This window comes from Lepidochelys olivacea (genome assembly GCF_965140295.1).
Source record: "Lepidochelys olivacea isolate rLepOli2 genome assembly, chromosome: 24".
NCBI classification, from domain to species: domain Eukaryota; kingdom Metazoa; phylum Chordata; order Testudines; family Cheloniidae; genus Lepidochelys; species Lepidochelys olivacea.
The window spans coordinates 15441296-15464859 of record NC_140434.1 but is presented as its reverse complement, the minus strand read 5'-3'; the positions used below and the strand labels follow the sequence as shown (position 1 = coordinate 15464859).

Below are 23564 nucleotides of genomic sequence, written 5' to 3'. Positions count from 1 at the left end.
GCTCGTCTGCGCCGGGCGATGGCGTCCGGCCACGGGATCGGGTGCACGACCAGCTATTTTACACCCTTCGTAAAAGAATTTCCTAACCAGAAGGGAGTCAGGCTTGGCGACTGGCCCGATGGATCCATTTCATTTCCATTCCCGCATGCTTTGTGGGCCGTATATTCAAAGCTCACCCCTCAGTGGTGCAATGAAGCCACCTCTGGGGAGGGGCGTGTGGCTCTTTGGCAGCTCACAGCAACGGGGAGGATGGTTTCAGGGCAGGACCGGAGGAAGGTTCCTGTGTGGAGCTGACACATGCAGGGAGAAGGAAGGGACCAAACCACGTTGGGGTGCAGCAGGGACCCCAGGGAGATGTCCTGACCCCTTGGGATAGAGCCATGGGGGGGAAGGGTAGCACAGGCACAAGGGGACAGGGTCGGGGTTCAATGTCTCAGCTGGGAACAGGAAAGGACCAAAAGCAGAGATCAGCCCTGATTGTGAGGGGAGGGTGCCCCCTATACAGCCCCCCTCCTTGCAGCACAGCCCCCCCTAGCACCACCCTGGGGCATTGGGGCCACCACTGACTGCAATGGGAGAGCGCCCCTTGCTGAGCCCCCCTGGACCATCCTGCAGCTCCGCACCCCTAAGCGCTTCCTCTCCGCTACCTGGATTGTTTATCGCGGGCCCGTCTCTGTGACCACATCCTGGGTAGAGCCAGTATCTGATGTCACCCAACCGCTTTGAGTGTATTCTCTCTGGGTAACGGTGCAACGGGCCAGCAAGTGTTATACCAATAAAATAAAAACCAGCAGGATCTTATTAAAGGGGAAAAGGCAAAATACTACATTTATTGTGAATATAGAAAGAATCATAGTAAGCAGTTAGTTATAGCTATAATACTCCATTCAATTTCAAATTTATTCATTCACACACACACACAGGTTCTGCAAGGTTGTTATCATAGTTACCAGCCTTAGAGTTGCTCATGCCAAACCATTGGCCAGGTGGCCTGGACATGAGGAGGGAGCAGGGCCTTGTCAGATGCTCATCTGATGCTCCTGGAAGTTGGTTTGCAGAATCAGACCCCAAAGTTCTCACTTTCTAGAGGCCATTTTTATAGGAATTTCTCCCTAGGCCAGTCTATGGGAATTGCTGCTGCTGAATCAATCAGCAGATAGCACATTCCTGACAGCTCTGTGCTGCCAGACGTTATCTTGTTCTTTGGTTCTCCCATTCTTGAGGCTGTTGGGTGGATTCCAGTCTGCCCTCCGGGGGTCCTCTGGTTATTTCCACTTGACGCCTTCTTCAGACGACGGACACTGGATTCTTAGGCTGACACCTCCCTGATCATTCAGTTATTATCCATACCAAGCATCCATCCACATACATCCTCTATCTCTATTTTAATCACAATTGTTAACAAAGCGAGATGAATACAACAAAAGGGCGGGGAGTCTCTGGGTGCTGTTTCTGTTGTTACAGAGTATTGCTTTGAGTCTCTCTCTCTCTGTGAGTAGTTGTTGTTACAAAGAATTGCGTTGAGAACAGACTCTGTCTTAGAATGTACTAATGCAATTAGCAGCTTGCAAGTTTCACACAGAGGGAGAGAAACAGCACCAAAAACCAAGAGACCTCTTAATTAGTAATACCCTGGAATTTAAACTATGGGAAATCAAACTCATTTGTGATTTTAATACAGAACTTCTTTAATATGATCCAACATAATCCCCCTTTTGACACTAAGATTTATAATCGTCAGACACTATCCCCGATAATGTCACGGCTAACCTGGTGGCTGAACTTTGTGACTTTGTCCTCACCCATAACTATTTTACATTTGGGGACAATGTATACCTTCAAATCAGCGGCACTGCTATGGGTACCTGCATGGCCCCACAGTATGCCAACATTTTTATGGCTGACTTAGAACAATGCTTCCTAAGCTCTCGTCCCCTAACGCCCCTACTCTACTTGTGCTATATTGATGACATCTTCATCATCTGGACCCATGGAAAAGAAGCCCTTGAGGAATTCCACCATGATTTCAACAATTTCCATCCCACCATCAACCTCAGCCTGGTCCAGTCCACACAAGGGATCCACTTCCTGGACACTACAGTGCTAATAAACGATGGTCACATAAACACCACCCTATACCGGAAACTTACTGACCGCTATTCCTACCTACATGCCTCCAGCTTTCACCGTGACCACACCACACGATCCATCGTCTACAGCCAAACTCTGCGATACAAGCGCATTTGCTCCAACCCCTCAGACAGAGACAAACACCTACAAGATCTCTATCAAGCATTCTTACAACTACAATACCCACCTGCGGAAGTGAAGAAACAGATTGATAGAGCCAGAAGAGTTCCCAGAAGTCACCTACTACAGGACAGGCCCAACAAAGAAAATAACAGAACGCCACTAGCCGTCACCTTCAGCCCCCAACTAAAACCCTCCAACGCATCATCAAGGATCTACAACCTATCCTGAAGGATGACCCATCACTCTCACAAATCTTGGGAGACAGGCCAGTCCTTGCCTACAGACAGCCCCCCAACCTGAAGCGAATACTCACCAGCAACAACATACCACACAACAGAACCACTAACCCAGTAACTTATCCTTACAACAAAGCCCGTTGCCAACTGTGCCCACATATCTATTCAGGGGACACCATCACAGGGCCTAATCACATCAGCCACACTATCAGAGGCTCGTTCACCTGCACATCCACCAATGTGATATATGCCATCATGTGCCAGCAATGCCCCTCTGCCATGTACATTGGTCAAACTGGACAGTCTCTACGTAAAAGAATAAATGGACACAAATCAGATGTCAAGAATTATAACATTCATAAACCAGTCGGAGAACACTTCAATCTCTCTGGCCACGCAATCACAGACATGAAGGTCGCTATCTTACAACAAAAAACTTCAAATCCAGACTCCAGCGAGAAACTGCTGAATTGGAATTCATTTGCAAATTGGATACTATTAATTTAGGCTTAAATAGAGACTGGGAGTGGCTAAGTCATTATGCAAGGTAGCCTACTTCCCCTTGTTTTTTCCTACCCCCCCCCCCCACGTTCTGGTTAAACTTGGATTTGTACTGGAAATGGCCCACCTTGATTATCATACACATTGTAAGGAGAGTGATCACTTTGGATGGGCTATTACCAGCAGGAGAGTGGGGTGGGAGGAGGTATTGTTTCACGGTCTCTGTATATATAATGTCTTCTACACTTTCCACAGTATGCATCCGATGAAGTGAGCTGTAGCTCACGAAAGCTCATGCTCAAATAAATTGGTTAGTCTCTAAGGTGCCACAAGTCCTCCTTTTCTTTTTGCAAATACAGACTAACACGGCTGGTACTCTGAAACCTGTCATAATCATCAGTGTCACTTTCTATGTAGCCTATTCAAGAGAAGGTACTGTGAGGCAATTTGAGTTTGTGATTCCAATTCATGCCACATACATGATCCTAGTGATGTATCTTTACTACAAGGTTCTGGGGCAACAGGCAAGGTGAGGCACACCCACTTTTGCGGAGTCCATTCAGTACAACCTCTAGTGTCCAATAGCTTCCCTCCCTCCCCAGCCCACTGGCTCGAGGTCCAGGGTAGCTAGAAGGATCCCATATGTAATATGGGGAGTGGGCTAACCTTCAATACCTTTGCCTCCAGGGACTGTTGGTGTGCAATTTTGACAACAATTTCTCCCATTAACAAGTCTGGTTTTACAATACTGGAAATGTATTGCATCCATTCATATTGATAAGTGTCAAACAATGATCTCTTTCTTTGTTTTAACAAATGCATCAAACCCTTAATATTTCCCAATATGGCCCAGAACATTTTGTGTTCCAAAGTAACTAGGGAAGTATCTGCATTTCAGTGCATCCCAGAGCTATGGCTGTGTAGTTTCCTATTTCTAAATTTATTTTGTTTTATGCATAAGCCATGTGGTAGTATTAAGCCATTGCCAAAGATTCCATCGGGCTTTAAGGTTACCCAGACCAATTTGGACCAAGTCTACATTGGCATGTACTTGGTTTTGTATCAGGCTGTCCTGTAACTGGGACAGAGAGTTTAATTTATTTTTAAGTACCTGCAGGTCCTCAGTATTTTTTTTTTTAAACACCCAACAGTGCTAGCAACAAGACAAAACATAGAACACAAAACACAATTTCTATTGTGACAGTAGATTCATGGTATTGGGTTGCTCTTCAACTGGCATCAGCTTTTCCTGAAAGACAAAAAAAACAAAAACATGTTTTTACCCCTTTTTGGGGTGGCAGATTATTGCTTAAGACATTTCTTTTACAAATACCCTTGCTGATTGCAGGCAAAACAGAGGAATTACCCCCATATTTTCCTGGTTTTTTTTGTTTTTGTTTTTTTTAGAGGCAGGTCAGGTTTCAATGGCATCTATCTTTTAAGGGTTATGGGGAAATTATCCCACTGTTTAGTCATTAAATCCCTGAGGTAGGGTACCTCAGTTTTCCTTCTTATACAGCAGACCAAGTTGATAATGGTTTTCCTGCTGTGTTAAGCTTTAAGTTTATTTACAGGTAATAGCTGAGAAGCATCATTACCATATGACCTTAAAGGATTTTTCCAAAAATCGTACACACTATACATTGTTACAGGGGTACTTATCATTAAATTTATTAAAATTATCTTATCCCATGCCTTTTATTAGACAATTTGTTTGCTGACCAGGTATGTCCTTTATCTGCAGCTCCTTTGTCCTCCTAGTTCTTTCCTTCGTTATCATTTAGATAATTTGCATTTTCACAGAGGCTTCCTGCTTTTGAATTTAAAGCCATCAGCAGCTCAGAGACTCGATCTTAAAAGGGACACAATCAACTTTCACCAGAAAGAAAAGGAGGACTTGTGGCACCTTAGAGACTAACCAATTTGAGCATAAGCTTTCGTGAGCTACAGCTCACTTCATCGGATGCATACAGAGTTTTGCTCACTTTTAACTTCTGCTTCCAAAACACAGCAATCTGAAAAAGAAATCCCAACCTATTGTGGCTCTCTTTGGAGCCCTAATAGCATTTTAATTAAGTAGCATGGTATGTTTGCATTTCTTTTGCCCCTTCTACAATATACCCTGCACATGTTCTGGGGCAAATGCACATTCCTTCCATAGTTTAACTTCTATAACATGATCCAGATCCATTTTTACATAAGGTGTCACTATCTTTTTTGCTTACAGAGTTTTCATGTACCTTTATCAAAGTGACAGTCTGATTACTCAGAGCCATTTTAAGACTCAGTGTTTCTAACATTGCTTCTTTTTGTTTTGTGCACCTCACCCCTGCTGTTGCTTCAGAGGGGCACTGTCTTTTTTAATTTCTTATTTTTGTTTTTCTACAGCTCTCATCTGCTATTTTGTTACAAAACCAAACGAAAACCAACCAAAAAGAATCCAGAATTTTTTCTTCTCCTGATTTTGACTGCCCTGCTGCAGCCACAACATTTTAAATTTTGTAAAGTTGAGTTACCTTTTAAGGGTTAAATGCCAAATCCCAAAGCCAAACACTTATTACCTGTGTCTAGCAAAGATGTCTGTCAGTTTTGTAACTTTGAATTAAAGAGTCAAATGGATTTTTAGTGGCATTATTTAAAACAAAAACAAAACCAATTGGTCCTTAGAACTTTACATATTTACACACACATTTTCTTTTCCTTAACATCCCTTCCACTCTGCTGTTTGGTTTTTTTAAAATCTTACATTCCCTTTATACATTTGAGGCAGTTAAGTTTCAATAGAACCCCCTTCTGTTTTTTTTTTTTTTTTTTAGCAAATTTGACTAAATTGTTCAGTCAAATGATTTTAATCAGATAGTTTATTTTTGCCTGGCTAATTTATAGACATTCCTTTGGAAAAGGGCCCATTTTTCCTTCAGAATGGCTGCAAAGAAACCAAGAATTCTCTTTCGCTAACACTTTTCCTTTTTAACATTTTCACAAAGTTTAGCTGCTTAATTCCCTCCAACCTCTGCAGAGTTAACTTTTTTACTCTCTTTTCTCTTTGTCATTATGCCTGGGGGTGCCGTATATAGGACCTTCTCCCCCTTCACCTGCATCCCTCCAGCCTCTGCAGAGTGAACTTTTTCACTCTTTTTTTGGATTACTGGAGTGCCTCTTTCACTATTTTCCGCTGGCTTTGGGTATTTGTAGCCAGCACCTTCCAATTGTCTGCTCCCTTTTCCGTTTGTGCCTTTTCCTCTTTACATGAAGACAAGTGGAGAAGCGGAGGGAAGAATCCTTACATGCCTCCCACAACAACCAAATTGCTGCTGCATCTCTCTTGGCAGCACGAGAAGGTTTGGATATGAGGATATACTGAGCCCATCTATCCTCCAGGTCTGAAATAGCGCAGACAGCAGCTAGGGCTTGTTTAGCCCAAGGACTGTGCCCAAATTTTTGAAGGATTTGTTGAAAAGGTGTAATTTCTTTAACAAAAGGTGAGATTGGAGTTCCTTCTGACTCCATTCCTCTCTCTGGTACTGGCTTACCCTGTTTTCTTTTAAACATCTTAACATGGATATTTCAGTCTCTTTGTCACTCCTCATATTACGTAGCAATTGACAGCCTAGATTCTGAAATCATAGATTAATCTATGCGTTTTTCCCCTGCTACCTTCCCGGAGGCCAGCGGGTCCCCTGCTACCCTAATAGAAATGCCTAGCTCAATAGAGCTGGCAGTGTACACACCAATATTTACAATAACTGGGTTTTTTTACCAATATTCCCCCTTTCGCAATTCTCCACCAAAATGTTATACCAATAAAATAAAAACCAGCAGGATCTTATTAGAGGGGAAAAGGCAATACACTACATTTATTGTGAATATAGAAAGAATCATAGTAAGCAGTTAGTTATAGCTATAATACTCCATTCAATTTCAAATTTATTCACACATTCATTCATTCACATTCACACACACACACAGGTTCTGCAAGGTTGTTATCATAGTTACCAGCCTTAGAGTTGCTCATGCCAAGCCACTGGCCAGGTGGCCTGGACACGAGGCGGGAGCAGGGCCTTGTCAGATGCTCATCTGATGCTCCTGGAAGTTGGTTTGCAGAATCAGACCCCAAAGTTCTCACTTTCTAGAGGCCATTTTTATAGGAGTTTCTTCCTAGGCCAGTCTATGGAAATTGCTTCATCATGCTGTTTCTGAATCAATCAGCAGATGGCACATTCCTGACAGCTCTGTGCTGCCAGACGTTATCTTGGTCTTTGGTTCTCCCATTCTTGAGGCTGTTGGGTGGATTCCAGTCTGCCCTCCGGGGGTCCTCTGGTTATTTCCACTTGACGTCTTCTTCAGACGATGGACACTGGATTCTTAGGCTGGCACCTTCCTGATCATTCAGTTGTTATACACACCAAGCATCCTTCCACCTACATCCTCTATCTCTATTTTAATCACAATTGTTAACAAAGCAAGATGAATACAACAAAAGGGCGGGGAGTCTCTGGCTGCTGTTCCTATTGTTACAGGATATTGCTTTGAGTCTCTCTGTGAAAGTAGTTGCTGTTACAAAGAATTGCGTTGAGAACAGACTCTGTCTTAGAATGTACTAATGCAATTAGCATTTTTGAAGGATTTGTTGAGGGACTTGGAAGAGGGAGAGAAACAGTACCAAAAACCAAGAGACCTCTTAATTAGTAATACCCTGGAATTTAAATTATGGGGAATCAAACTCATTTGTGATTTTAATACAGAACTTCTTTACTATGATCCAACACAAGGGTGTGAGGGCCCGCGTGTCTCTGAAAATAAAATTTTCCTTTGCAAAACTGGAAATAGAACCCAGGAGTCCCAGCTCCCAGCTCTAACCCAAATACTATGCTCCCTCTCTGAACAGTAGCTCCATCTGACGTGTTCTCCCCCCCTACGACCTCAGGTCCCTTCACAATCTGCCCAGCCATTGAGCATTTCAACCAGCAGTGAAATGCAGCCTGCTCTGGGGTGGGACACGGCAGCCATGTAACAGTGCAGGACGACGTTGCCCCTCCACGTTCGGTGCCCGTATCTTACGCCACAAGCTTGTCAGGCAGGGACTGGCTCTCACGGCGTGTTTGGGAAGCACCCTGTATATTGACAGGGCTAGCACAAGCTGCTGTGGGCTAGTGGCTAGAACAGACTGGGACCCAGGACTGTGGGTTCTCCTCCTAGATGTGCCATGGCCTTGCTGTACTTCCCTGGTCTGTGTTTAATTTTTTCCTCCCACCTATTGTCTATTTTAATTGCCATTTCTTTGGGGCAGGGGCTGTCTCTGGCTGTGTGTCTCGGCAGTGCCTGGCACAACAGGGACCTGATCCCAGCTGGGGCAGGGACTGTCTCTCGCTGTGTCCATGTAGCTCTCTGCTCACCAGGCCCCAGTCTCAGCTGGGGCCCCTCCCATAAGCATCTCTCACCATTTAATCTCCTTTCAGTGATTTAGAGATGCGAAGAATCATTCTGCCTCTATCTGGCTTTTTGCCCCCAAACAAGGAACAGCGGCTCTTACCTGGGCCCTGGTTAGCGGCTGGGACTCCAGTCTGATCCCACCGCTGACACTAACGGGAGAGCAGGGAGCTTGGGGCAGGTAACTAGTAATCGTGTTCATCTACATCTGTGGCAGTAGCCCCAGGCGCGGTGAGTGGCTGGTGGTTCAGGGCAGGAAAGAACCACGATAGTGTCTTCATGGCTGTGACCAGGGTCCTAGTAGGGAGCCAGCTGTGGTCACTCAATTAGGGTGAACTGCAAAGAATGGGGCAGACAATCCCCATAAAGCTGGTGGATATTCCAACACTTAGATTCACCAAGCCAGCATAAAACAGCTTCTTTATTACCTCACGGGTTACTCAGCCGTCCAAACACAGTTCCCTTAAAGTGACCCAGTCTCAGGCTTCCATCCAGGTACCCACGTCAAATATGACGAACATTTCTGTAAATCGCATTTCGTCGTATAAAAGAACAGGTTCTACCAATCCCCGAAGAATCGGACGCATCACCTCCCAGGTTAAGGAATGTTTCAGATCTTACCCAAATAAACGCTCCCGCCAATTCTCATGAACTAAACTAAAATTTATTAAAAAACAAGAGAGAGACTGGTTAAAAGATCCATATACAGACAGACCTGAGTTCAATTCCTTTGGGTGCAGATTCAGAGCAGAGATGCTGAGCTTTGTAGCTGCAAAGTGTTTTTTCAGAAATAGTTCATTGTCCAAATCTCACATTCAGGGCGCACCAGCATAACTGGGACCTCAATCTTGTGACTCAAGCTTCCCCTGAAGAAGCTTAAGCAGATCTGAGATGACGGAATCAGGACCCAAGGATCTTTTATACAATTTCATGTCCTCTTTGACAAGTTGGGATTTCCTCAGGGAACAAAAGGAAATTAGGATGACTTTGAAGGAGGTCCATCACCGGTACTTAGCTATATGAATGATCATAAGGCCATTTGCTTTTTCCTCCACTATTCACAGTACATTTCAAAGAGAGATGAATTCCAAGATATCCTGTGTTCACAGTTCATTTACAATTCATAGACAGGGACTGTTGATTACAATTGTAGACCCTACTCATACATATGTAAATACACAAAAACACAAACATTATCTCCCTATATGTCTTTTGAGGGATGTTATTTTGCAGGATGTTTAACCCTTTCTAGCCATGGGTCACGCTCCCAAGGTGAGGCTGGTGTGGAAGGGTGAAATGAGAGCTCCTGGATACACCTTAAGGACCTTCCAACATTGATAGGAGCAGTGTTTATATTGAATTCTTTGTAAGGCCAAATTATTGAGGCACGCTTTGGCCCCAGCCAAAAACTTAGTCCATACTTTGTGAAACACTTTAATGATTCCAGAGTTTGGTCTAGGTGCTAACTTAACCTAGCCATTAACGTTCTTCAGAGAGCACTTATTCTGGTATTCAGCCATGAAGGCAGGGAGGTGTTGTACCTCAGTTTCCCTTTGTGCCCAGCTGTTCAAGCTTGTCGTGGTTTTTCCTGCTGTGGAAAGTTGCAGAAATATATCTATGCATTAGCTGTGAAGCCTCAACAACAGTAGGCTTTTTAAACACAAAGTGTGCTCTTGTTGAACCAAACAGCATAATCACAAGGGTTTCTATTATGCACCAGTCTTAGCATGTTGAAGGGTTTTTCCAAAAGACCGTGCACACACTACATTTTTACAGTTCTTGGTATCAGCAACAAGTTAGTTACAATAATTAGCAGCAACATTAACATCAGCTCTATCACACGTGAACATTTTCAATTTTTGTCATGCCAAGCCTTTGGTTTCAACAAATCATTCTTTAGGTCAGCTTGTTCCATATCCCTTTTGAATCTTTGTAGCTTTTTCTTGACCTCAGGGTCTTCCTTAACATCGGCTTTCAGTTTAACCACTTCCTTGGGGTTTTGGTATTTTAGGGTTAACCTGTGGCTTATTTGCAAGGTTTAATCCTTCCCTTCCTCCCTGTTCAGTAGGGTGTAACGATGCTGCCTCTGGTGGGACACAACTGAGTGTATCAATTCAGGACACCTCCCTCTAGCTATCTATCGAATCATAGAAGATTAGGGTTGGAAGGGACCTCAGGAGGTCATCTAGTCCAACCCCCTGCTCAAAGCAGGACCTATCCTCAACTAAATCATCCCAGCCAGGGCTTTGTCAAGCCGGGCCTTGAAAACCTCTAAGGAAGGAGATTCCACCACCTCCCTAGGGAACGCATTCCAGTGCTTCACCACCCTCCGAGTGAAATAGTGTTTCCTAATATCCCAACCTAGACCTTCCCACTGCAACCTGAGACCATTGTTCCTTGTTCTGTCATCTGCCACCACCGAGAACAGCCGAGCTCCATCCTCTTTGGAACCCCTCTTCACATAGTTAAAGGCTGCTTTCAAATTCCCCCTCACCCTTCTCTTCTGCAGACTAAACAAGCCCAGTTCCCTCAGCCTCTCCTCTTAAGTCATGGAATTTGCATTTGTCCTTGTTGAACCTCATCAGATTTCTTTTGGCCCAATCCTCCAATTTGTCTAGGTCACTCTGGACCCTATCCCTTCCCTCCAGTGTATCTACCTCTCCCCCCACAGCTTAGTGTCATCTGCGAACTTGCTGAGGGTGCAATCCATCCCATCATCCAGATCATTAATAAAGATGTTGAACAAAACTGGCCCCAGGACCAACCCCTGGGGTACTCCGCTTGATACCGGCAATACCATCCATTTTCACAAATATGTTAGACTCAAGGTTTTTTGTTCTTCCCTTACCAACCTCAGCTTCCACATGGAATCAGATGTCAAGTCCACTAAGAGACGACAAGACCTACCCAAAATACCTTGAGATGAGACTTTTCCTGCCATCCCCTGTATTCTCAAGAGATTCACTGCACAACTGTCCTCCTGCTCTGCAGATTCAGCTGTCCAGTCTTCCCTCTGAACCTCAGATACAGACTGTTTACGCAAAGAATCAACATGGAGACAGTCCTGTCCCAACACCATTGTCTCCCCGACAAGCTGGTTAAGCTTATAGGGCTGTTTAAACTCCCTAATAATTTTTATTCCATCTGAAATCTCCTCAAAGCTATCCACACTGGATTTTTTCAAAGCAAATTCAGTGGATTCATTTTCATTTGAAAGACTTTGGCCACTAGGTACCACCACACCTTCTCCAGAAGAGAGACTGTTTACGACCAACAATGGCCCATTAAGGATCAATGGAAACAATTCCTTTTCACAGACCTCAAAAACTTCACCCAGAAATTCCTTTTCTTTTGCGATATCATGCACTGCAACAGGTTCTTTCTGAGCTTTATTTATGTCCAGAACTGACTTTGGCACAACAGACAAATCACCAACCTCCTTCTGCGTTTCTCAGACATCCAGAATCACCTTTGGCTGATCAGGAGGATTTTTACACAACCCCCTTTCAGGTAAGCTGATAGACTTCTTAGTCAAAAGATTAGAAGCATTTTCTTCCTTGTAACAAGTTTCCACGCTGTCAGCGGGTAACAATCAAATCACCTTCACGCTTTCCTTGTGTCCTGGCTATGATAGCACCCTGATCAGACAAGGTGGTCATATCTTAACCCAGCAACACACTTGCCACAGGCAAAATAGAAGCACCAGAATTGCTTGGTCTCTGGGAGCTATTTATGACATCAACTGGATGCAACTTAGCTACAATATCATTGTCCCTAGCAGACACAAGTTCAGGACCACTTCCTTCCTGGGCTTTAGTTGTATCCAGAATCAGCTCTGGGTTAACTGATAAAGCTTCAACCGTCATAGGCGGACAGGCTTCTTCTGTCAGCTTTACAGGCAGAAAAGAGCAGGAGAAACATTCCCCTTTACCAGACAAACAGCTTGGGATCTCATTTCCCTTGTCCCAACACACATGGCTGTTCACAGACATTTGCTCGGAGATGACAGGTTTCAGAGTAGCAGCCATGTTAGTCTGTATTTGCAAAAAGAAAAGGAGGACTTGTGGCAGCTTAGAGACTAACCAATTTATTCATGCTCAAATAAATGGGTTAGTCTCTAAGGTGCCACAAGTCCTCCTTTTCTTTTTGCTCGGAGATGGAGTAGCTCCCTTCATAGACAAGTCGTTCCCTCCCCAATCAGCCTTTCACCTACAACAGTGGAGGGGCCAGACAGGCTGATGGAGCATTAAAGGAATCCACACTCCCAGGGACTATCCCAGGAACCCTATACAATGGAGACTTCTGAGAGGGCGCAAGTAGACAATGGAGGCTGCTTGATTCATGTCATAGCAAAAGATGGTTTCAGCAAACTGGAAGAAACTCTAAAGGAGGGGAAGTGACGTCATCACTTGGTCTCACTCCCCCCACAATCCAACACCTGGAAACATGCCTGGAGGACAAAGACTGAATTGGGGAGGGGGTCCTAGCCTGAAGGTGAGGCCCAGGTGGTGTGTGGAGGAGATATGACTTGCTTGTATTGTCTATCAGCACGAGACATGGCTTGGTTCCAATCCTGTCTAGTTTAGAGAACTCAGATTATGATTTTACTTTTATTTCTCAAATACCCAACTTTGATTTCTACGCTCGCTGCTTACAATCACTTGAAATCCATCATTCTGTAGTTAATAAAGCTGGTTCATATTTTACATTGAAACCCGCTATAACACACCCCGCAGTAACATGAATTCGGATATAACGCAATCATAAGGTGGCAGCGCCAAATAAATAAATTAATTAAAAAGCGACCGTTCTCCTCCCCAGCTGCTCCTCCCTCTTCCTCTGCTCCTTGCACCTCTTCCCTGCTGAGAGCCCCAGCTGCTGCCCAAGAGAAATTGACCAGCTTGAAACGGTAAATTTTCATAACCCAGCTATAATGCAACCCCGCCTTTATCACAGTCAAATTTTTTTGACCCCCAATTATCACATTCTAGTGGGTTTTCACTGTACCTAAAACGCTGCGCTGTGGTTGAAGTGCCTGGGAAATCTACTCAGGTCGCAAAGGCAGGTGTGCGTCCACTTTCCTTTGTGGCAGCGGTGCACCGGGGGTTGGCACCCACCTCTCACGAGTGCCCGTTTCTGATTGGGCGTGCCTGCGTTTTTTAGGTCTCAAGACCCCCTTTCGGTGGTTCTCAGGCAGGTTTGCAGTGACTCAGCCCTGCGGCCGAGTCACACTGTCTGCACGTTAGCTGGCGCAAACCCCTTCCGGGGATACAGTTCGCAGGGCCTATCTCAGGACCCTGCTGGTGGTGTCTCTCTCGGGCCCTCCTTGGGCTAGAGTCTTTAAGTAGCCCAGCCCTGGTATGGGACCATATCCCCAGGGCTTCCTCCCTGGAGACACTATCCTCCTGCAGCCCTCCCCAGGCTCAGACCTTACTCAGTCCCTAGCAGCCAGCCAGGAGCCTCTCGCTCCCCCAGTCCCTACCAGCAGACTTAGCTGCTCTTCTAGACAGCCAGACCTACCACACCCTCTTCTCCTGTTCCATGCACGAACTAACTACTGCTCTGGGCTGCAGCTCCTTTTATATAGCCCTTCTGTACCCTGATTGGCTGTTTCCCCTTCAGCCACTCTAGCCTGCTTGGAGGACCTCTCCACTGCTTCTTTCCTGGGATGGTGGGGCAGAACTCTGAGGTTTGTAGGTGCCAGAGGTTTGTAGCTTGTCACAGCATCACAGTGTGAGAGGGAGCCCAGGTTGGTAAGCCAGAGGGCTCAGCGGTACCCCAGTTCCAGGTTGCACCCCAGGAAACCCGTCAGAGTGGGTGGGAGTCAGGACTCCTGGGTTCTATCCCCAGCTATGGGAGGGGTGCATAGGTGCCAACTTTCCCCGGAGCCAGTGGGCACTTGCGCCCCCGCCCACCCCTAGCCCCACCCGACTCCACCCTTTCCCTGCCCCTGCCCCACCCCCATTCTAACCCCTTCCCCAAAGTCCCCACCCCAACTCTGCCCCCACCCTGCCCCTATTGGGCAAATCCCTGCCCCGGCCCCGCCTCTTCCCCGAGCGCGCCGCGTTCCCCCTCCTCCCAGCACTTTCTGCGTGAAACAGCTGTTTCGCGGTGCAAGCACTAGGAGCTAGGGGGAGAAGCGGAGCCGCGGCGCTCTCAGGGGAGGAGGCGGAGCAGAGGCGGAGATGAGGTGGGGGGAGAACCCCGGAGAACCCACGGGGTCGGCACCTATGGAAGGGAGTGGGGTCTAGTGGGTTGGAGCAGTGGGGCTGGGAGTCAGGACTCCTGGGTTCTATTCTTGGTTCTGCCCCTTTGCCCATGGGGGATGGGGACCCTCCTCTCGTGCCAAGGGCTGAGCGGCTCCTCAGATGCTTTGAGATCCCAGCTGGCCAGCTCTAGAACAGGACCGAGCCTCATCCCTTCACCAGGGTCTCTCCGAGCACGGGTGTCGTGGTCCTTCGAACTCTGACCCAGCGGGCCCGTTTGGCCTGTGGCTGGGGAGTCTCTGGGGCTGGACGGGGTTAAAAGGAACAGGCAACACCACACACCCCCCCGTTGTCACCAGCGCTGGGGCTGAGCTTTCGCAATTTCCTGGGGAAAAAACTGGGGAAGTTTCTCTGTGGCAGCCAGACAACAAAGTGAAAGACTCCCACGGAAGAAATGGTGCGTGGAGCCAGAACCCCCGAGTCCCGATTCTTAGCCCCCTGCTCTAACCGCTAGACCCCACGCCCCTCCCCCAGCTGGGGATGAACATCAGAAGTCCTGATTACCAAACCAGCAAGTGCGTTGCCTTTAAAGGCCAACAAACTGTCACGGTTCCCTTTCCTCCCCTGAACCACCAGCCACTTACGGCGCCTGGGGCTATTGCCACAGATGTAGATGAAGATGATTCCTCCTTACCTGCCCCCAACCTCCCTGCTCTCCTGTTAGTGTCAGGGGTGGGATCAGACCAGAGTCTCAGCCACTAACCCAGTCCCAGGGCCCAGGTAAGAGCCATTTTCCCTTGTTTTGGGGCAAAAAAACAGAGTTGGGGAGAATGATTCTTTGCATCTCTAAAGGACTGAAAGGAGATTAAACGGTGAGAGTTTCTTATGGGAGGGGCCCCAGCTGAGACCAGGGCCCCATCGTGCCAGGGGCTGCCCAGACACAGCCAGAGACAGTCCCTGCCCCAAAGAAATTATAATTAAAATAGACAATAGGTGGGAGAGAAAACTGAGGCACAGGGCAGAGCAGTGACTGGCCGGCTATTGTATGGTGGATCCATGACAGATCTAGGAGTAGAACCCGGGGCTCTGTGTCCCGCCGCTGTGCTCCAGCCACTGGGCCACGCTGTCACACCATAACTGGGGGTAGTATTGAAAATACATCGGGGACTTCCCAAGCACAGCGTGAGAGCCAGGCTCCGCCTGACGAGCTCATGATGTAAGATATGGGGACTGAACACGGCAGGGCAACATTACCCTGCGCTGTTAAACAGCTGCTGTGCCCTACCCCAGAGCAGGCTGCATTTCACTGTGGGTTGAAAAGATCAACAACAGGGCAGGCTGTGAAGGTGTCTGAGATCACGTGGGGGAGACCACGCTAGACCGATCAACTGTTCAGAGAGGGAGTATGGTGTTTGGGGTAGAATTGGGGGCTGGGAGCCAAGATTCCCGGGTTCTATCTCAGCTCTGGGAGCAGAGTGGGGGCTAGTGGGTTAAAGGAGGGCAGTTGGGAGCCAGGACTCCTTGGTTCTAGTCCCAGATCTGCAAAGGGAAATTTATTTTCAGCCACAACTGGGCCCTCAGACCCTTGCTGGCCTGTTGCACCATGACCCAGAGCGAACGTTCTCGGAGCGGTTGGGTAACATTGGTCACAGATACACACAGAGACGCGTTCCCAATAAACAATCCAGTTATCGGAGAAGAAGCAGCAGAGGAAGTTCTAGGCGGTGCAGAGCTGCAGGACGGGCCAGGGGGGCTGAGTCGGGGGCGTTCTCCCCTCGCAGTCAGGGCTGGCCCCAATGCCCCAGGGTGGCGCTAGGTGGGGTGGTGCTGCAAGGATGGGGGCTCTGTAGCGGGGGCTCTCCCCTCGCGGTCAGGGCTGATCTCTGCTTCTGGGGCTTTGCTGTATCCAGCTGAGAAACTGAACGCCAACCCTGTCCCCTTGTGCCTGTGCTAACTCTCCCACACATGGCTCTCTCCCAAGGGGTCAGAATGTCCCCCTGGGGTCCCTGCCACACCCCAAAGTGCTTTGTTCCATTCCACCTTCCTGACTCTCCCTGCACATGCCAGCTCCACATAGGAACCGTCTTCCGGTCCTGCCCTGAAACTGCCCTCTGCATTGCTGTGAGCTGCCAAACAGCTGCGTGTCCCTCCCGAGAGGTGGCTGCATTTCAACCCTGAGGCTGTAAGCCCTGCACACACAGCCCGCAAAACACACTTGGATAGAAATGCAACCAGTCCTTGCTCCTTCAGGCCAATCTCCAAGCTTTACTCCCTTCTGGTTATGAAATTAATTTATGAAGGGCCTTAGGTGTAAAATACCTGGTCACGCAGCCGATCACCCGGCCGGCTGAGTGCTCTGCGCTGGACAGAGATGGCCTTGGTGCTGGTCCCTGCCTTTTGCCTCCTGAGCGGTGAGTAATTCACACAGACGTGCCGCGCTGCCGTCCAGGGGACGGGTGGGGACCGTTTCCCCAGCCCTGGGAGTGCGTCTACATTGCCGGGAGGGTGCTCAGAACCGGGTTCCATCACAGGGAAGTCCCAGCCACTCACGCCAGCGGCTCCAGTTCAAGCCTAGGGGGCGTCTGGCCTTGAACCTGACCCTGAGCGGCCGGGTCCTCGCTGCTGGTTTCACCCCGGTGAAGAACACGCCTGGCTGTCATGGCAGAGTCAGCCTGGTCTAGCCCCAGCCACCCTGGGCTGAGCAGCGACGGCCTCAGCCGCTCTCGTCCCCCGGGCTGCCGTTTTCCCTGCGCCACGTCCTGCCTCCGGGCTTCTTGGGGCGTCTCCTGGGCCGGCCTGGAGAGCTCTGCTTCCTGCACTACCAGATCACCCCTCTCTGGCCCAGCTGGGCCCCGCCTGCGTCCGCACCAGGCTCCTTGATCTTGGGGGAAGTGCCTGAACTATGGTTGCCAACCCTCCAGGATTGAAAGATTAATCTTTATTTAAAAATTGTCATGTTATTAAACCTCCAGGAATTTGTCCAACCAAAGTTGGGAACCATAACCTGACCACCAGTGGGGCTCATCCTGCGGTCACGGCCTCTGGCCCAAGGGCCAGACACCCAGCTATGGGGGGGGCTGAACTGAGAGGGGATGAGGGGTGCACTGAGGGGTGATATGGGGTGCTGAATTGAGGGGGGATGCGGAGGTGAACTGAGGGAGGCTGGACTGAAGGGGGTGGCTGGAGCAGGTGAACTGAGCAGAGATTTAGGAGGACTGAAGTGGGATGCAGAGGATGGACTAGACTGAAGTGGGGCTGGGCAGATGCGGGGGGGGTCAGCCTGGACTGATGGGAGAACTCGGGGGGACAGGAGTGATTCGGGGGCTGGGGTGATTAATTGCTGGGCAGGGGACAGGTTGATGTTGCGGGGGGGCATCTCCAAACTCCCCTTCCCCAATTCACAGGGGAGCGCTGGCCGGGCTCTCTGTCACCCCCAAGCCAGGAGAGGGCAGGGGGCTCAGACAGCCACACAACACATCATCCCCGATTGTGTTTTAAAGCCCCTGGTTTGGGGGGCTGAGCTGATGCTGGTCTCTCCCGGCGGGATCTGTGCGGCAGCCCAGCCTGCGGGCGGGTTCCCCAACTCGCTGGGGCCGGGCGCCCCGATTCCTGTCCCCAGCAGGTGCCTCCGCCCAGGACAGCGGCTTAATGTCTCAGGTAACCAGCTTCCTTCGAGGAACCCTGGGTCACTCACGCTTGCCACACACAAGTACGCACACACGGAAGAGGGTTGTCACACACACACAAACCGTTTCTGCCTTGCTCTCAAATCCGAGTGGGAGCCAAGAAACCTGGGTTCTCTCCCCAGCTATAGGGGAAGGGGGGGGGGAGAGGTTAGCACAGGGGGGACTTGTGGGTCAGACTCCTAGGCTGTTGTCAGATCCGCGTCCCCGTCCCTCTGTCTAACCCTTGGCCTGTGCTGAAGAGCCGCTGAGACTGACCCTGCAGCCAGCGTAATGCAGCAGGCGTGAGGGGCTCTCAGGTGGAGACTATAGTGGGACTGGGACCCTGCAGGACTCCCCCAGAACAGCGGGAGCGGGTAAAATGTGCTTTGTTGTGGGTGGGATCGGATGGGCAAAAAAACAGATTGTGGTATTTGGCAGGAAACACTAAATCTCATAAATGTACCAAGAGTCGCCTACTGGGGAAATTGCTAAATATTTTGTTTGAGCTTCTCTTTCCTCTCCATGTTTATCTCCCTCGCTCCAAATCTGGGGAAATGCACCCGCCCAAGTCAGGTCAGACCCGTTCTGTGATAACAGGAGTTGAAGTGTGTTTGTACTTGGTTCAAGCAAGATTTGTTTTCTTCTTTCAGAGGTAAGAATTCCATGGGTACAGATCAGACCGTCACCCACTGGTTTCTGTCTGTTGGTTGGTTGGTTTTAGCAGCCTGGGGTAATCTGTCTCTCTTGAGGGATTTGCGGGATCTAAGGTTGTTGTGGCTGGAAGGGGAATGAAAATGCAAAAAACAAAGCAGGGAAATTGAGTAACAGGAACAGGACATAATTAAAAACAGTCCCACTTAGGGCTCTAGTCTGAGACTGGCGGCTGCGCCCCTCCGGGCAGACCCAGCGCTCCCCATGTCTCAGGCCAACTTTTGCTGCTGTCCCCCATTGCCACGAGCCCTCATTGCCCCGGCCACCCGAGGTCCCAGCCTGGGTCACGCCCACACCCTGGGGGCTGCTCCCCGCTCTGCAGCCAGGCCGCGGCCCCTGGAAGCGCTGCCAGGCCCAAGGCCCCAGCAGGGTTCAATGGCTCCTGACCCCTCCTCTCCTCACAGATGATCTGTGCCAGCCCTCCCTGGGGCGCCGAATGCAACCGGGACCCTCCCTCACCTGCTCCGTGGTGGCCAAGTGCCCCCATCGCCCCCCTGGTACGACCGATATGGCGCGCAGCGGAGCCCAGAGCAAACCCCGGGCAGGGCTGGGGCGACCGAGCTGCGAATATCCCCGTCCCAGCTGGACTCCGAGCACGGTGCTGATCGATGCCAGGTGGATCGATACAGGGATGAGTGTGACTCTGACCAATCCCAGCCCCTGGGGACAAGTGAGCTCTGCTTCTACGCATGGCATGGTTAGAGCAGGGGGGGCGGGAGCCAGGACTCCTGGGTTCTATCCCTGACACGGGGAGTGGAGCAGGGACTATGGTTAGAGGAGGGGCGGGGCGAGCTGGTGATCAGGATTCCTGGGTTTTGCCCCTGAGACTGGGAGGGCAGTGGGGTCTAGTGAGTGAATGCGGGGTGCGGGAGTGGAGTCAGGACTCCTGGGTTTTATTGCTTGAAAAAAACTTTCATTTGGCTCTAGCAAGTATTCTCCCCCCGAGGGACTGGACGGGGAGGGACCTGCCCCTTTGTTCAGTCCCGGGGCCCCACTGACAAACTCTCACCCAACTCTCCCCTCAGTCGCCTCCAACGTGCCCAGGGTCGAGGTTTCGTGGCCGGCAGGGAAGGCAGCACTAAGGGAAGGCGACGGTTTTACCCTGCGCTGCCAGGCTGCTGCCCTGCGGCCTGTTGCTGGGTACGTCTGGTCCCGCGGGGACGTGTGGCTGCCAGGAGCCGGGCAGGATTTACATGTTGAGAAGGCAGCCGTCTCCGATGGAGGGAGCTACGCGTGCGGGGTCTGGGTGTCCGGCCCCGGCTGGGGGTATCTGAGCCTCTCTGCGAGGGAATCGGTCGAAGTTCAGCGTAAGCAGCGAGGGCTGGCGAGAGCCTCCTCCCTCGCAGCCCCCGATACTCCGCATACGGCCTCCTGGAGCAGCCCGATGTGCCCCCTCCTCGTCCCCTCTGCTTCGCCCCACCCAGTTTGTCCCCCCTGCTTCGTCCCCCGCCCGCCTCGGCGTCAAATTCCTCCCACGCCTCCTAATCACCACATTTGGTCACATTTGCCGCTGGCTCCAGGCTGGATCTTTTCTATGCATCTTTCCTATGGCTGGGCCCAGCAGCAACAAATGTCGTTTGTGTCCCGCACACGCCGGCCCAGGGCCCTCAACCCCCTCCGGGCCACAGCTCATTCCCCCACCTGACCTAAAGCCCCATTCCTGTCTGGGCCAGGCCCTACCCCCCCACTCCCTGCCCACCTACCTTGACCCTTCTGGGGGACCCCCTGTTCCTTATCCCCCTGCCAGTTCTGGTGCCCTGGAGCCACATGGCCAGGCCCTGCCCCTCACCCCCTGCCCTGAAACCCTTCCCCTCTCTGGGCCAGGTCCCCCCACTCTGTCTCTGAAAAGTGCCCATTTGCCCCAGAGCCCCTCCCACTCGTTCAAGTGTCGTTTGCTTTTCAGTGACGATGATCAGGGAGGGACCCCACAAGCCAGCAGGGCCCCAATACACGTGTCTGTTAACCACACGCGGCAGCCAGGCCGAGCTACCCGCACACACGGCTGCTTTCTAAAGCGTGAACACGGTGAGCGCCCCCGAGGCTCACCTCCTATTTAAAGCGACACCACCCTGGGACAAGCAACCCCATTTCTCCCTCCATTTCTAGACACCCCGAAAGGCGCGAACATCACGGCCACACCCGGCGCTGACCTGCCCAAAGGGGACCCGGTGAATTGAACCTGCCGTTTCAGCAGCAGTGTCCCCGTCGACGTCCCCTCGCCTGGGACAAGCATAAGGCCAGGCTGGGGGGGTCGCAGTCGGAGCTGACGCTTCAAGGCGTCACAGCCAGGCACGCTGGGGAATATCGCTCACCCCCCATTACCGTCCTAGGAGTCCCTGGTACCCCACGGGGTCTGGCTGGGGCATGCCCAACACGCAGGCTGGCAAACCCTTGGGCTGTGAGTTCTGATCCTGCCGGGCTCTGTGCCATCTGGGTCGGGCCATGCTGGGCCGGGCTGTCAGCGCCCCACACCGGTGACACCAGCCCCTGTCTTCCCTTAGGCTATGGCAGGTCCCAATGTCTGAGCCCCAGCCTCATGGCCGGCGTTGTGGTTGCCATCCTGCTCCTTGTTGTCCTCCTGAACGTGGGGGCTTGTTACCTGCTCGGGAGAGGACGGAGGCAGGTGGGAGCTGTCATAAATATAAAGGGAAGGGTAAACAGCTTTAAAATCCCTCCTTGCCAGAGGTAAAACCCTTTCACCTGTAAGTGGTTAAGAAGCTAGGATAACCTCGCTGGCCCCTGACCAAACTGAGCCCCGAAGAGACAAGATACTTTCAAAAGCTGGGGGGGAGGGAAAAACAAAGCCATAGAGGTCTGAGACTGATCTGTGTTTAGAAGGAATAACCATGTATTAGAGCAGCGGTCCTCAGACTTCATTGCACCATGACCCCCTTCTGACCACAGAGTTACTGCATGACCCAGGGAGGGGGCAGAGCCCGAGCCCCGCCCCCCCCAAGCGGGGCAGAGAGGGGGCCACGGGCTGAGCCCTGCCGTTCCAAGTGGGGCTGGAGTTGGGGCTTCAGCTTCAGCCCTGAGCCCCAGCAAGTCTAATGCTGGCCCTGGCGACCCCGTTCAAATCGGGTCGCGACCCACTTTGGGGTCCTGACCCGCAGTCTGAGAACCGCTGTGTTCGAGAGCTCAGGCAGGAAGGCTGAAACGCAAGGCCTGTGGGCCGAGGCCTGCAAGGTTTTAGCTTCGCTATTTTGGGCCTCGGAGCGAAGAGACGCTGACAGAAAGAAGTGAGCGAAGAAAACCCCGATGCCCTGAGATGTTGGGCAAAGAGGCGCCAAGGGGCAAAACCAGCGGGAGAGAGAGAGGCAGGGCGAGAGGGGCCGTAAAGACCCCCCGGCACCTCCCTCGAACCTCTCTCCCCACATTCCCTGGTGCTCCAGGTGACACCCAGGGGAGTCCAGCAGCAGAGCGGGTGGGGGGCTCTCTCGCTGCTTTTCTTCCCCCTGTGCCGTGGGTAACACCGAAGAAGGACGGTGGGAGACAGACAGCACGGGCCCCCTCAAGCCCCGCTTCGCTTGGCACCAGGTCAGAGAGAGCCACCTGGGCAAAGGCTATGCCCCCGAGCGGTAACAAACATGGGAAGATGTCACGGAGTCCCCGGGCGATGCTCTGGAACTGCTCCCCATGAAGCCAGGCAGGACTCTGGGGCAGTCGCCTTCCTGTGAGCAGCCTGTCTGCAGGACACACAGCTCACACGGCTTCCACCTTCCTGGGTCTGACCTCGGAGCATTCAGCGTCCTCTGCCCCTCCGTGAGCTTCCCACAGCGAGTCCGCCCAGGCAGGGTCCTGGGGAAGCCAGAGGGTCCTGCACGCCAACTTCACAGTCAGATGTGACTCTCAGCCAGCCAGTAAAACAGAAGGTTTATTAGACGACAGGAACATGGTCTAACACAGAGCTTGTAGGTGCAGAGAACCGGACCCCTCAGCTGGGTCCATTTTGGGGGACAGTGAGCCAGACAACCACGTCTGCCCTTCACTCCATGTCCCCAGCCAACCCCAAACTGAAACCCCCTCCAGCCCCTCCTCCTCTGGGCTTTGTTCCTTTCCCGGGCCAGGAGGTCACCGGATTCCTTTGTTCTCCAACCCTTTAGTTCTCACCTTATAGGGGGGGAAGGGCCAGGCCATCAGTTGCCAGGAAACAGGGTGTCGGCCATTCTCTGTGTCCAGACCCCTGCATACACCTGCCCTCTAGGGCTCTGCAATGATCATACACCCTTATCCCACCACCTAGAGACTTAAGAACTGCATAGGGGAAACTGAGGCACCCCCACACTATTCAGAGGAATCATAGAATATCAGGATTGGAAGGGACCTCAGGAGGTCATCTAGACCAACCCCCTGCTCAAAGCAGGACCAATCCCCAATTAAATCATCCCAGCCAGGGCTTTGTCAAGCCTGACCTTAAAAACCTCTAAGGAAGGAGATTCTACCACCTCCCTAGGTAACGCATTCCAGTGTTTCACCCTCCTAGTGAAAAAGTTTTTCCTAATATCCAACCTAAACCTTCCCCACTGCAACTTGAGACCATTACTCCTTGTCCTGTCCTCTTC

The 23564-nt window shown here is 50.8% G+C and overlaps 1 pseudogene across 1 annotated transcript; it reads left to right on the top strand.

The window, feature by feature from the left end:
• The first annotated feature begins 19438 nt into the window (after window positions 1-19438).
• Window positions 19439-21179, top strand: LOC311512441 (annotated as a pseudogene). The gene is made up of 3 exons: window positions 19439-19672; window positions 20028-20309; window positions 21109-21179. The product of its transcript is annotated as an uncharacterized misc_RNA (transcript).
• The last annotated feature ends 2385 nt before the right edge of the window (window positions 21180-23564 follow it).